Genomic DNA, 14,522 nt, shown 5'->3' on the forward strand with positions numbered 1-14,522 from the left:
TTCTATTAGTTCCTGCCTCTAAATCACTCTGGTTCAAGCTCTTAAACATCTTTGGTTCCTGCTCCAATTTCTGCACCTAAATTGCTGAAGTTCCTTCTTAAACTGCTTGTGTTCCCATTGCTAAACTGCTCCCTTACCCATTTTACATCTACTCTTACAAACTCTATAGAAATTCCAGTCTTTGCTTTTAAACTACTTCCACATCAGCAGTTAAACTACACATATTCCTTCCCTTAAATATTTCTGGTTCTAGCTCTTCAAGTATTCCAAATTCTGCTCGAAAACTGCTCCGGTTTGTCCTCTTAAATTTCATTTTTTTCCTTGCTCTTCAACTACTTTTTCTGTTCCTAATCCAGGCTGATTGCCATGCTTAAACTACAAGGTTTCCTCTCTTAACTTTCTAAAATTTTTCAAGTTGAAGTACTTTTTTCTTAAGGATCTCTAGCTTCCACTCTGAAACTACTCCATTTTCCTCTCTGCCACTTCTCTGCACTTGATCTAGCCCTGTTCCTATTCTTAATATATTCTAGTTCTTATTTAAACTACTTTTGCTCCCGTTCTTAGGTTTCAATACTAGATAAATTATTTGGATTCTTGCACCAAAGTACTCCACCCCAGCATTTAAAGCATTTCATTCCCACCTTTATGTTGCCCTGTTTCCAACAGTTAATGCACTTGTATTCCTGATCCTAAGCTACTTTAGTTACCACACTTTAAACTATTCCAATACCCACACTCAGAAGAATATAAGAGAGTATAGTCCTCTTAGTCTCTGCTCAGCAAAGTTGTCATCTATGGAACCAGTCCAGTGAGCCTTCACCACACCCCCTTTTTACCAATATCTCATTTCATAGGTAAAGAGACGAGAACTGTATATAATACTCCAGGTGTGGTCTCACCAAGGCCCTATATAATTGCAGTAAATCATCATTACACTTTAAGCTCAAATCTTATAAAAGCACTTGCCTTCCTAATTGCCTATTTCACCTGTATATTTATAGTGACTTATGGACAAAGTTACTTGGATTCTCTTGAATGTCAACACTACCCAATCTGATTTATTCACCAAAGTGGATAACCTCATCTTTTTCCATATTATATTCTTAAATCACTTGAGTTCCTGGTCGAATACTACTTCAGTTTCCCCCCCTTAAACTATTCTGGCTCCCATTCTTAGGCTACTTCATTTTCTGCTCTAAGTCCACAGGAGTTCTCACATTTAAACTCACAATCCCAAATACCCATGGTTCCTATTCTTCATACACTCTAGTTTCAACTCTTAATCTTCTCTGTTTACCTCTAATACTCTAATTCCTGCTTTTAATCTAGCGGAGATACTGCTTTAAATTATTCTAGTTCTTACTTTTAAACGGCACCAATTCCCTGGGAGTAACAATAAATTTTGCTACATTAGCTTTGTTTACATGATTTATTTGAAAACTGCATGTCTGAGTTATGGAGGTGCTCCATATTACTTTATTAAAATGCCAAGTATTGGCCTTGCATACCACAGTTCAAACTGTAATTTTCCCATATATAGTACAAAAGATGTAAGATCTCATTACAGAAAAAATATTGAGACCGTCTTAACACATGAGCTAGATTCACATCAAAAAATGCAATGCACATTCTCAGAAGAAATGAAACTCCAAAATATAAGATCCTAATGCCCATAAAAGCAAATCTATTATATAACTGCTGTATCTTCCGATACTCTGCTAAATAACTGATAGGCTCACATGAGATACTTTGTTAATTGTATAAAAATTCATGTCTGTGATCACTTTGATTGCATATCAGGCTGCAGGATACGGAAATGCTTTCAAACCAGCATCCTTTAGAAAAGACTGGTCTATGTAACTCATCTCCAGGCATGTATCTGGAACTCTTCCTGGCTCTAAAGCCCTTTAAGGGATTAAAAAAATTACAGAGGAATACTCTTCCTAATGAACCTACTTTGCACCTCTGGTAAATGCACAGCACAAAAATGGAAAAACAAGCAAACAAAGAAATTTGCAAAAATTAAAGGATTAAATTTCCACAGGGCTCATCCACATCTGTTTATGCTGCTTTCCAAGATTCTTGTGGCTATCCACCAAAGATGAGAGGAAATCCCTTTAGAAATTCGTCCCTAAATCCAGACCAAATGAATAAATGATTACAGCAGACAAAATACAAAAGCAAGTTAATGCAAAACTGTAAAAATCCAATTATCGCAAACTCTGATCAGAAACTAGCACCTTAAAGAAAATAACTGCCAATGTCCAGAAAGTAGTTACTCACCCATCCCAAATCACTGCTTGACCTCCAGATCTCTTCAAAGTTAGACTGAACCAGACTTCATAATCCACTCTGTAACCAAATTCACACTAAGTACTTTTCCAGTCTCAGTCCCAATGTCCCAGTTTGTGACTCCTGCTTTCAGATGAGATATTAAGTATAGGCCTTCAGGTCACAGATGGGTGTAAAAGATCTCATAAAACTATTCTGAAGAGCAAGAGAGTTCAACACAATATCTTGACCAATATTTATCTGGTTGTTATCTCATTGTTATTTGTGGGAGTTTGTGTAAATATTTTGCTCTTTTTTGCTATGAATAAATCAGCTGTTACAACAATGGCTACATTTGAAATAACTTCATTGGCTTCTAGGCAATTTGGAGTGTCTTGAGATTATGGAAGAGTCTATATTCATGCAAACTTTTCTTTCCTTTTTCTCAGTATATATCATCTCAGCATCCTGATAACTGTCTCCATCTAAGATGGATCTAGAGAAATGCAATAAAAGCAGAAATGCAGGAAATATTCAGCAAATCAGGCAACATCTGTGGAAAGAGAAAAAGATTCAATGTTTTAGGTCAAAGCCCATTCGTCAGAACTGGCAAAAGGTATTCCTTATTCTGGTGAAGGGTTTTTGACCTGAATTAATCTGATTTCTCTTTCACTGATGCTGCCTGACATGTGTTTTTAGTATTTTCAAATTTCCTTTCTGAAATTATTTTATATTCACTTAGAGAAATAGAGATATTGAATGATGGATACACAGAGAAAGCAAAGCTACACGAACAAAGAGAGCAAAGAAACAAAGTTAACAGTTTAGGTTGATGAACTTACATTAAAAGAGATGTGATGAAAGGTTATCAATCTGAAATATTAACTGTGTTTCTCTACCCACAGATGCTGTTTGAGCTGCTGAGTGTTTCTGGAATTTTCTGTTTTTCTAGCATTTGAAGCATTTAGCTTTCAGTAAGACAGATAATTGAATTAGGGAATGCAAAGAGGCTGTTTCCTCTCCAAAAATTGTTGAAATAGTTTTCCATATTAAGGATGCCCTATAAATCTGACATTTTGTTTCAGGGTTTGCTTGAGGGGAGTTCTGGCAAATGCAGCAAAAGTCAAGATTCTGCATTTACATAATCTTCTTGGCTGACATTTAAGCAAAGAGTAATGTGTCCTCTTGAGAAGTGGATGTAATGGCAAATCTTTGCACAGGTCAGTGGTATTCACTAACATTTTGTTGAGGTCCACAGTTGCACTCATTGACTCATTTGAGGGTTCCTCTTGAAAATGCTTCAACACAGTGAACTTCTGGTTTTGATCATTTCTCTTTGGGGTGTTGCCAAACATAAGCATTTTCCCATAAGCTGATAATAAGAAGCTTCAGAACCAAAATTGCAGCACTAAACACTCAATTAAGCTCAATTACGCTTACCTGCAATAATAGAATTGACCTGTCCCAATCTTGTGCATAATAGAAATGGAGAGGTAATTGAGATTCCACAATACAGAACATGCCATCCAGCACACTTTTCCTTAATCAAACTTAAAAAAAAGGACATAAGACATTTAGTGCAGAAACATACAGATTTACCAGAGGCTGTGTTGTACCCAGCATCCAAGATTTGGTTGCATTGAAATCAGTACAATATGCAGTGGCAAAGGATGATTTTTTGGGCAGCAAAACTAAAAAGTATTAGAGTAATTAAATTACGTTAAAGGTTGGGGATATGTGCAACAATTTGTAGAGATTTGGAAGAAGGAATTCAGTTGCAAATACTGCTATCCCTGTAAGTACCTACCCATTTATTTATTATAGTGCACTTAGTCCTCTGGTTCAAATACATGCAGGTATTTATGTACTTTTGCACATTTATCAGTATTTCTCACTTTGTTTTCATATAATTTATTCTTTAGAATTGTTGAATGTTGTTTCCTGTTGCATGCCATGCTAATACACCACAGAAAATTCTTACTACATGTAAATACATACAGTGAACAAAATCCTTGAACTGCTACTCTGCAAGTCAACAAGGTCACGTGACAACACTTCAAGGGCAATTAGGAATGGGTAGTAAATGCTGGCTTTATTGGCAAGCACCATAAAAAATGAATAAATACATAAAAATAATGCATTCTTTAAAGTTACCTCTTTTGCCTCACCTCACCAGCTTCCCAAAAACTCAAGCCTATCTGGTAACAGCTGGTTTGATATCCATTGCCAGACCGGGCTGGTTTAGGATGTGACCTCTCACCCCTCTCCTACAACCATTCACTCTGCAGGGATCCTCCTTGAGAAGGGTGGCAATACCTCCTTTCTTTTTTCCCCAAGTCCATTTTTTCCTTGCACCTCTCCCTCTCTCTGGCCCCTCCACCTTTACCTCTGACCACTGTATGGGCACATACTTGTTAAATATCCATTCAACCAATTCTCATAAGAAATCGGAGCAGGAGTTGGCCATCTGGCCCGTCAAGCCTGCTCTGCCATTCAATAAGATCATGGCTGATCTGGTCATGGACTCATCTCCACCTATCTGCCTTTTCCCCATAACCCTCAATTCCTCTACTATGCAAAAACCTACCCAACCTTGTCTTGAGTACATTTACTGAGGTAGCCCCCACTGGTTCATTGGGTAGAGAATTCCACAGGTTCACCAATCTCTGGGAAAAGCAGTGAATAGTGATATAAATGGATAAATCACTGGACTAGCAATCCAGAGACCAGATCTAAAAAATTGAAGGTGTGAATTCAAATCCCTCCATGGTAGCTGGGAAGTTAAATTGTTAATTTGGTTATCTGGATTAAATTTGAACTAAAAACTAATTTTACTAATAGCAATGACAAAACTACTGGATTGTCATTAAAAAAACCATCTGCTTAAGTAAGATGCCCTGTAGGGAACAAGATCTGCCACCCTTACCTTGTCTAGCTTATAGATCCTTCCCAGATGATGGCAGTATTCTGTTCCTGAGAACTGTTTGTAACCCACAGTAGATGATAAACCTATCCCACTGGTCTCTTAAGCGCTCATCTGTATGTACAGGCTCCAAATACAGCAAGTCAAACATTTGTAAGGTAACCTGCATGTGTGACTCAAGATCCACAAAAATGATGTAGCAGACTGGCCCAATGAATCATTCTGTTGATCATAACAATTGTCTGGACCACTTGGCACCTGATTTCAACATGGCGAAGTCACTTCAAGTCTAGAGAAGGACTGAAACCTGCACTTTTACCCATCAGACAGATTTCCATATGTAATATTAATGCAGTCATCTACAATGTCATGGATAATGAGGGCCTTTGTCTCAACAGAAAAGAAGTTCTGCAAGGAGCTGTGATGCTGGTGAAGAGGGGCACAGGGTGTAGCAGTGATAGTTAAACCACTGAACATAGAGCCCCATAACTTGTGGTTTCTTTGTTACTTTTGCATGGTTTAATCATCAAATAAATTTTGACCTTGTTAATATCCCTTTGATTGGTGGCCATTTACCAAGAGAACTCTAACTCGTAGAACCTATCAGGAGATGCGGAGGAGGCTTGACTCAAAAGCAGAGCAGCAGAGACGGCTTAGCAGTGAGTGACAACTCTAATAGTAGACTGCAAAATAACAAGCTATGAAGGACCACTGAACGAGAGAGAACAAAAACTTACACAACAGGCAATAGGGTCAACTTTAGGCAGGAAGAGTGGAATCTAGGAACAACTGGTCAAGGCCAGTTGGTTTGATGAATAAAAAGGGACTGTAGCTGAGAACTGGATTAAATAGGCTGCAGGTGATGAGTCTGGAGTGAGGAGCAGGTGAATTGTATTAGCTGGGTGGAGGCTGGGAGACAGCAGTGGGAAATAATCCAACAAGCACCAAGGTAAATTTTAGGAGGGGGAGTGAAGGTGTTGGTCTGAAATTTTGACTGTTTATTAATTTCCATAGATGCTGCCTGACCTGCTGAGTTCCTCCAGAATTTTGTGTGTGTTACTCTGGTTTTGTAATTAGTTGTTCCAAGTATATATCTGCAAAATTGCTCAGCTGTAGTCTGGGATTTTATTCATTTCTGTGTGAAAACCAGGCAATAAGTTGACAGAGATCAACACTTTTACCTTTGTGCAGGATATTGTTGGTGGCACCCATTTTTCCAATATTTCACCCTTCATAAATAGTTTGTGAAGCTGGTTTATTACCAAAGGTATATAATCACTTATACCAATGTTGTTTTCCTGATTCTATAACAACAAGTGGAAGAATTAAATTTAATGATTTGTAAATCAGAATGATGTATTATTTTTTCATTGTACCAATAATTTATAAAACCAAATTAAATGTTGCCACAAAAACTTGCTTCTTGAAGAATTTATTACAATGAGACAAAAGCTTGCACACAAAATAGAAATAGGTTTAAAATTCTCCCTACTTTCTCAGGGATCACCATTTGGACCCTGCACTCACCTGAAGTGATCTGCCAATGATCATGAACCACCCTCACCTCCACAGCATGTGCACACACACCCAAGCCACCAATCAGTTTAGTTGGTGTGGTGATAAATGTACTAAATCTCGACTTAAGAATGCCAGTACCTATAGTCTCTCTTCATAGTTATTGCTTTTGCTTCCTATTGCCAAATTGATGAATCTATGTTGCAACTTTATTTCTATGTTGCTACATTTTTCTGCTTACTATGTACCTGAATTGCTGTAATTTAATTTGAACATGTATATACACTATCCTAGCAATTGGATCATTTTGCACATACCTGTAACTGTGATGTAAAACCTGATTAGATCACACTCATGACTATTTCCAATCAAACTGCAAACATCAAGAAGTACAAAAAAACTGGATGAACTCAGCAGGTCGGGCAGCATCCGTTGAAAGAAGCAGTCAACGTTTCGGGTTGAGACCCTTCGTCAGGACTAAAGAAGGAGGGGGCAGGGGCCCTATGAAGAAGGTGGGGGGAGGGTGGAAAACCAATCAGAGGAAAGATCAAGGGATGGGGGAGGGGAAGCAGGGAAGGGATAGGTAGGAGAGGTGAAGAAGGAATCAAAGGGGAAAGCACTATGGGTAGTAGAATAAGGCAGAGTCATGAGAGGTGATAGACATGAACATCAAGAAATTGCTTAAGTAGTTTCCTGTGATCTTTTCCCTGCGTCAGTCACACACCTAACTTGCACGTGGTTTCCTTGCTGATGTAAATTGGAACTTTTGGGTGTAACCCAAGACTTTAATTGAAAACCCACAAAAGAGTGAGGAGTATGATAGTTGTAAACTCTGAGGAAAGCAAAGTACAGAACAAATTTTGCAGAGGCAGAATATTTTGTGCGAAAGTCTATTAGCACTGATCCTATGTTATATTTGGGGTTGGAGAGTTTGGAGTGTGGGGGAGAGAGGATGAAAGTATTTTTGAGATAAAATCAGAAGCAGCCTCCTTTGCAATGTCAATTTGTATGGAAGTTGTGAAAATAATGTGCTTCTCAGGGCCAGCATTTATAGTATTGGTTGCAAATAGAGTATTGACAAGCCACGTGGAGTCGATAGACAAGCTCCATACGTCTTCTGCATTAACAAGTGCAGGAGGCATAGTGTTGGCTTCCAGGATTCCCTGCCTCTTGTGATGTGGTAATTTGGTTACACTAACCAGTTGGATAATCAGCCATTATAATTCTACTGCTGAGATAACTGTTGAAAATCTATCTCGACCTCCTTTCAGCCTCGTGACTTACACATACATCAGTTTAATTATGAGATGGATCTCTTTTCATTAGTTCTTTTTCTATTCTTCATTTCCTGATATATTACTTGCTTCTTTCTATGAAAAGATGGAGTCTAAAACACCTCTGGTCCTCTGTGACATTTGACCATATCTGATTGAAAATTTGGATTTTGCTTTTGACTCGCATAGAAGTAATTTTGTCTTCAAAAGTTTCACAGAAGCAAATTATGGACAGTACTAAATTTCATGGTTAGGATGGTTCCATGTGACAAAATTTTATCTCAAGGATTTTTGGAGCCTGGAAGTCTGTCTCTTGCTTTAACCATCCTTTGTTAAAAAAAGATTTCTTAGGAACAGTCATAAACACAGGAAAGTTTGGGCTTGATTTACTGCTCTGGCCTTTCAGTATTTGGCCATCTGGTTTTTCAGCATTTTAAACACAAAAAAACTGCTCTGTTTAACAAATCCCCAAATATCAAATATGGAGTTTTAACCCTATCCTGTCTTGTTACTTAACCCATTTCATTACTGGCCCGAGAATATTGATGGTACAGTTTCACTTCTGCAAGAAAAAGATTTTGCCAAATTATGGAATGGAAATTCCTTCTATATATTCAATTGGCCACCAGCTCATGAAATATGTACCTTTATAACATCACTTGTGTGGGGAGCATTAGACAGTTGTGATTCAGTTCCTACTCCACTGTAACTAGCTATTGAAGGAGGAGTTGTGGCAATGAGAGTACTGGAGAGTTTAACATCGGTAGCTGAGCGAAGGGCGCTGAGTAGGCTACGGTCAATTATGGATAACTCTGAACATCCTCTACATAGCACCATCCAGAGACAGAGAAGCAGTTTCAGTGACAGGTTACTATCGATGCAATGCTCCTCAGACAGGATGAAGAGGTCAATACTCCCCAATGCCATTAGGCTTTACAATTCTACCGCCAGGACTTAAGAACTTTTTAAAAGCTATTATTAATGCTTTTTGAGACAGTGATTTAGATGCATATCATATTTTTTTACTGAGTTAAGTATTGTATGTAATTAGTTTTGCTACAACAAGTGTATGGGACATTGGAAAAAAAGTTGAATTTCCCCATGGGGATGAATAAAGTATCTATCTATCTATCATCTATCTATGACAGTAAAAGGGACCCACAGCAGCAACTTACATTTCTTCATTTGATTGTGAAGAGTTGAAGGATCTGTCGCAAGAAGTGTATCAAAATCAAATACCCTCCAATAAAAAACAAAGATGCCAACTTCTTAGAAGGGTGGGGAGATTGAGTGTGGGCAGTGATGAGTGTTGGAAGAAGTTGCTGTGTGAGTTGCCTGTCCTTTGTACTTGCTTTTAAATGAAGGCAGTCAGTTTATCAGGAGGAAGCCAAATGAAAATGTATTCCTCAGTTTTGGTTACATTTGTTGGGAGGTCTGTACCTTTATCAAGAAAAAGGTTGATTATGCATCATTCCCTTTGAAGTTGAGGTTATCCAGGGGAAACCATGAGACATCTATCTATTTGGTGTGGTAACTGAAATTAGTAGGTACAGTGGACTGTCTCAGCATGAATGAGTCGTGAGGTTCCTGGGTGCATAGCAATGATCATAACAATTTTGGTGCTCACACTCCATCTGTACATTCAGGAGCAACAGTCTTTGTGGTTACATGTTGTTCCCTGAACCACTAATATGCAGTAACAAAAAGCTCTTGGGCGTCATCCATACTTGCATAAGAACATAAATTGCAGTCTTCACCTCTTTTGAATGTAACTTCCACACACTCCAACATACCTCTAAATTATTATTTCCAAATAATCCAGGTGTAAGATTATCCCTGTTTTTATTATTGTTTTCCAGTGAATGTATATCTGAAGCATTTTCACAGGGGAGTTGCTAATTTGGCATTCCAAATGGGTTGGTGTTACCAATGTCTTTTGCCTTTTGCTCATAGGTACATCAAATGCATAGAAGCATGTGTTTAAAAGTTTCAATTTGCTTTATACATATAGGGAATCATGTTTGACTTTATACTTAAATTAATTTGTATAGTGCATAAAAATCATTTATACAATTGAAATTCAGGCACAATCTTTCTTGAAATTACTTAGCTAATCCCACATATTTGAGCACTGAATTATCTGCTGGGCTGGGTTAACATAATAACTGATTATTCAGAAAATAAGGAATTCTATTTCACCTGTTTTATCAAAGTATACCAGTTTCCTTATCCGAGCCTTCTATTTCTTCAAGTAAAAATGCCATTACATTTGTCATAGGAAGATAAGACCGCTAGTCTGTGACTTTCTCCAGCCTTTCAGACTGCTAATTTCTTCAAGACTGCTAATTTTTTAGGAATTCCACCCTGGGATCTCACCATTACCACTACAGAGACATTTACTTGACAACAGTTAGTTAAAGTTGCCAATAGCTTAGAAGAGAAAGCCACTTAGGAGAAGCGTTGGGACACGAATGAGACTGAGGACCTGGAATAGAAGATGCTGTTTTTGAGAGAAAATGCATACAGATGAATTGATATAGCTCAGAGATACAGATCACTTTGCCTAGACCTCGCTGGCTAATTTACTACTGCAACCTGAGCTGTGTAACAATGCTTTTGCTGCTGATCTCCTGAAGTCCAGTTGAAACTGCACTTAGTGAGAAAACTACTCATTGCCACATTCAGCCAAATCATGCCAAGAGCAGTCTGATCAATGATAGCTTTAGAATTTTGAAAGTGGAGATGAAGGCCTGTCACCTTAGTCCTAGGATAACACTGCAGAAGGCAATGTTGTAGAGCCAACCATCCTCAGTTGTTTCATCAGTGACCCTACCTCCATCATAAAGTCAGAAGTGGGGATGTTTGCTGATGATTGTACAATGTTCAAATCTACTCAAAATTGCTTAGAAAATGAACCAGTCTGTATCATTTGTAGCAAGTCCTAATCATTCACAATGGGCTAATAAGTAACAAATAATATTTGCATCATGCAAGCACCAGGCAGTGACCACCTCTGCTTGGTGATCTTAACTAACTACCTATAATGGAGACAGAAGATACCGCAGATGCTGGAGGAATTCAGCTGGTCAGGCAGCATTTGTGGAGAGAAATGGACATCTTGATCTAGTTGAAGGGTCTTGACCCAAAATATCGACTGTCATTTCCTTCCACAGATGCTGCCTGACTTGTGGAGTTGCTTTAGCATCTTGTTTGTTGCTTGTACCTCCCCATGACATTCATTGTTAAATCCTCACCTTTCAACATCCAGGAGTCACCGTTGATCATTAGCTTTACCACCACTTCAGCTAGCAGACCAGAGACTGGGTAGTTGTGGCAGATAACTCACTTCCTGACTTCTCAAAGCCAATTTACCATCAACAAGGCACAGAAGACTCCGCTTTTCTACATGAGTGGAGCTCTGACGACACTCAAACAACCTAGCATCATCTAGGACCAAGCAATCTGTTTGGCCAAACTCATTCACTTTGAGTGGTTGACTGGTCACCACTTACTACTTGCATTGCTAGGGAGAAGAGTGTCTGCTGAACATATTTCCGACATTAGTCCAGCAACTGTAAGTGAATCTCTAGAAGTAATATGACAGTGTGATACTGAAATAGGTCAAGATCTTCATTGTTTTCCTCCTCTGCACTAGATTCTCCTGCAGATGTCCCTCTTGTGCTTTCAATTTGTCCTGCTGTGTCACATTGTGTAGAGTAGGCGCACAATGACTAACCAAAGGATCTAAGATGCTGGTGTTGTAGTAGGTAGTTTGCTGGACTAATAAGGAATTCAGGATCCACCATGGGGGTGGAATAAAGATTTATTTTAAAATAAAGGGTTCAGTAGTGATGACCACAGTACTACTGAATTATTAAAAACAAAAAGGCCACAGACGGCAGATGATGGAAACTTAAAATACAAACAGAAACTGGTGGAAACATTCAGTAGGTTAAGAATATCTATGGAGACGGAAACAAGAGTTAATGTTACAGGCCAATGACCTTTTATTAGAACTCAGCAGGTTGAACAGATATCCTTTGTCTCTTAGCAGTCAGTCTTTAATCAAACAGCTTTAAAAAAGATCAATGAGTTCAGACTTCCTCAGGAGGAAATGATCATGATAGTTCCTAGGAATCTATGGCACATGTACATTGATATATTTTCTTGGTTGGAGGCCAACTACACATTGATGGTCTGGAAGCCTTATAGTTTATGAACTTGATTTCACCATGAGTATTTTCAGAACAACTCACATATTGGTTTTAAAATAAGCTGCTGTAAGCACTGACTATTTATTAGTATATTTGCCACTCTTTCAATGAACCCACTAACCTGGTGTCTTCTTCTATCCTTCGTTTCAATACTGAATTTCAGGAATCTCAACAAACCCATGCATGACAGTCTCACTGAGATTGCAGCACACGGAATTAAATATTCAGTTCACTACTCTGCCTCTAAGATCAGTGTTTAGGTTGAACCCCGAAGTTTTCTTTGTTGGAATCGGTTCAGAATACACTGACATTTTAGCCACATATAACTCCCCTATTCTTCTATAAACTTGTTACAATTAATTACATCCTCTTCCCCCGACCTTCCTCTCTATCTTTCTAGGACAGGGTTTCTCAACTGGGGTTCTGCAAGAGATCACTAGGGGTTCCATGGGAGATCATGATTTAAAAAAACATTGTGTTTTGGTGCTAGCCATCACAGTGGTGGGCAGTGACCGGGCAGCCCCGTTAGCAATCTGGTTAGAGGCCTCTCAGCCCAGTATGGCAGTGTGCAGTAGGACCATGTTGATTTGGTCGAGTCCATTCTCAGTTTTTGACGTGAGATAGGGGAGGTCATTGATAATCGGTGAGGGGAGGATGGTAGGCTGTTGAAGAGTGTGAAGTGCATTTTCCCAGCATTGAATGGACCTGCCCAACTTGGGCTGTGACATCACCCTCTCCCTGTGTAAAATACATAGGGGTATTTTATTAACCCCAGTGTTTTATCGAAATGTCTGATGGTCCAATGTGATTTTTGAAGAGGACGTGTGAGATGGAAGAGGAGGATTCTAGACCTAGGCGTACAGACAACCTAATAAGGTTAATGATGAAGAATTACAATCTTCTGAGTCATTTCACTGCATTAGTTCAACAACGAACAGACACAAAAGAAGTCTGTCTTTACAATGAAAGCTTCTTATCAATGGGTTTTACATGGACGGGTGATCCAAGTTGTCCTGTTCCGTTTTGCCTGGTCTGTGGCAAACAACATACAAATGCAGCAATGGACCCAACAAAATTGAATCACAGCCGTACGACACGTAAAAGGGCTGATTATTTTAAACTGCTATTGAAATCACAAAACAAACACAGTAAAGATTTTGTTAATAAAGTCAGTCAATAAAAGGGTTTAGGATGCAAGTTATTTAGTAGCAGAACTTACTACCCAGAAAAGGAAAAGCCACACAGTTGGTGAGGACCTAATGGTGTCAGCATGTAAAATTATAGTGAGTAAAATGCTAGGACAAGATGCAGCATGAGAAATTGAAAAGGTGTCACTCTCAAACAGTATCATAAGTCAGTATATTGATGACATGCCATGTGATGCTGAAGAGGTTTTGTGTGATAAACTGAAGAACAACAGCTTCTCTGTCCAGGTTGATGAGTCACCAGCTTTCATCAATAAATGTCATGTTCTATTCCTATCTCTTTGGTGTATGGTTTTTCATAACTTTACTATTCAATATTGTTAATAAAGTTCCATGTTGTAAATAGCCTTAATTAAAATCAATTTACAACCTTTATTTTAATTAAATGTACTGAGCCTACCTTTAGAAAAATTAATCCTATTTTAGCTTAAGCCAGTTATTAAACAGAAATTTATTATGTTTGCCTTTGAGTTTTTAAAATTTATGAAAGGGAAAGAAAGAGTTTAATTTCAAGAAAGGTAAGCTAAGCTTAACTACCTGTTTTCTTTTTCAAAAAAGGTTGTCTAAACATTCATTCTCCACTGAAAAGAACATTGACAATTAATTTTGGATTATTACATCCACAACTTACTGATCACACTAACACGCTAAGAACTGTAAATATAATAATTTTTATGCAGAGGTTCCTTGAGACATTAAAATTATTTCAAGGGTTCCTCCAGGGCAAAAAGGTTCAGAAAAGCTGTTCTAGCTGGTGGTCCTGCACCCAATTCATCATCTCCTTCTAAAGCCCTTGCATTAACAGATCCTCAGACGGTTACAAAAGTTGATTCCTCTAGATTTGAAGCAAACATGAGAAGAGTGTCTGTCACCTGGGATGTCTGCGATTTGAATAAATCAGCCCCACCCAGCCCCCGCTGTTAACCCTCCTCACACTTTGGGAGAATTTGACACAATTATTAGATTTAAAACAGTAAGAAGTCAACCTTCGTCAGGTTTTGACCCGAAACGTTGACTGCTTCTTTCAATGGATGCTGCCCGACCTGCTGAGTTCATCCAGCTTTTTTGTATGTCTTGATTTGACCACAGCATCTGCAGTGCACTTTGTGTTTACTGGCTG

General features: G+C 38.5%; 1 long non-coding RNA gene across 2 annotated transcripts in view; it reads right to left on the reverse strand.

Moving 5' to 3' along the window:
- Positions 1-1,415: 1,415 nt before the first annotated feature.
- Positions 1,416-14,522, reverse strand: part of LOC140741197 (uncharacterized) — a 69,585-nt gene continuing 56,478 nt past the window's right edge. The window contains exons 2-4 of one of the 2 annotated variants that reach the window (XR_012102025.1): positions 3,712-3,821; positions 2,284-2,415; positions 1,416-2,131 (exon numbers count right to left, since the gene is read on the reverse strand). This is a non-coding gene — a long non-coding RNA (uncharacterized lncRNA). Of the gene's footprint in view, positions 2,132-2,283; positions 2,419-3,711; positions 3,822-14,522 lie in introns of both variants that reach the window. The other variant, XR_012102026.1, reaches the window with a different exon arrangement.

Source organism: Hemitrygon akajei, chromosome 18 (assembly GCF_048418815.1).
Source record: "Hemitrygon akajei chromosome 18, sHemAka1.3, whole genome shotgun sequence".
In the NCBI taxonomy this organism is placed as follows: Eukaryota; Metazoa; Chordata; class Chondrichthyes; order Myliobatiformes; family Dasyatidae; genus Hemitrygon; species Hemitrygon akajei.